Below are 1,423 nucleotides of genomic sequence, written 5' to 3'. Positions count from 1 at the left end.
CTTCCGTCCGTCCTTCCTTCGTTCCTTCCTTCGTTCCTTCCTTCGTTCCTTCCTTCCTTTATTCCTTCTTTTCTTCCTTCCTTTCTTCCTTCCCTCCCCTTTTTTTTTGGTAAAACATTGCCTGTTATTTTAATTATAAGTCCTTATTTCTCTTGGGTAAATAATGCAGGGTGGACTGTAAAGTACTATTTTGACACCACACGCTGGTGTCAAAAATGGTGCCGTCTGCTGAAAGGAAATTGAAAAAAAAACTAGACCTAACTCTTTAAAACATTAATTGTAACACTTTCATAATTAGAGCTCCATCAATAAAGCACAAGCTTTGCAATCATAAAAGCCTGGGTCCTGATGTCTGATTTTTGTCTGACTATCTAGCTTCTGACTTTGGAGAAACTGCTTAACCTGTCTGAAACTCAGCTTCCACATCAATGTTTGTGTCACAGAGTTGTGAGTATTAAATGAAAAAAATTCATTAATTCCTGGTTCATAGTCGAAGCTTAGCATATGGTTCTTTTTTCTAAGGTTATGTGAACTTTTGCATTTTATTACTAGTTGGCTGCATTTTGAATAGCTTAGAGTTGCTTGTATTCCAAAAGTTTTTGAGGCAATTATTTCAAATAGCTGCTTTGACTTTATGCCTAATTCAATATTTATTCATACCTAAGTAAGGATTCATAGGCAGATTTTTAAAATCTTAATTGTTCCTCCATATATGTCTTCTGCTCATTTCTTCATTTTCCCTCTCCTCACCTTAGATTATTTTCTTGTTATCCCAGGGTGTTTTACAATGACATTGCTCACTTGGTACTCAGTGATGCAACAGGTGTTTGTCCTTGTGAACACAGCAACCGTCAGTCTGGGCGTCCTTGTGTCTCCCTTTCTTTTCCATCCTGTGAAATTGTACAACTCCTGTTCCCAAAGCCCTCTCTGTCCCTCCACTCAGACATTCCCAGGTATTCCGCTAGGGCAGGGCGTACCGTTATCCAGTTCATGTGACTCCTTCCTTGGTTAATGAGGACTCTTTAAACAATATAAAGTAAACTTATATAGTTTATACCAAGGGTCATGGTATATAATAAGGATAAACACACATTTACCCTTATGGGGACTTTGAGGGGAGGAAGGGAACATTTTTGATTCATTTGTATGCTTTGCATGTATGTGTGATTACATGTAGGTATGTGTAATTACATGTGGAGGCATATATATGCATGTGCATACATGAGAATGTCTCAGTGGAGGGACAGAGAGGGCTTTGGGAACAGGAGTTGTACGAGTTTCAACAGATGGAAAAGAAAGGGAGACACAAGGACGCTCAGACTGGTGGTTGCTGGGTTCACAAGGACAAACACCTGTTGCATCACTGAGACATACATATATATATATATGTGGAAAAAGAATTATTTCTTTTTTGCTATTCACT

The sequence above is a fragment of the Chinchilla lanigera genome, unplaced genomic scaffold, assembly GCF_000276665.1.
Source record: "Chinchilla lanigera isolate Chin_1 unplaced genomic scaffold, ChiLan1.0 scaffold00025, whole genome shotgun sequence".
Classification (NCBI taxonomy): Eukaryota; Metazoa; Chordata; class Mammalia; order Rodentia; family Chinchillidae; genus Chinchilla; species Chinchilla lanigera.
This window is presented reverse-complemented; position numbering follows the sequence as displayed.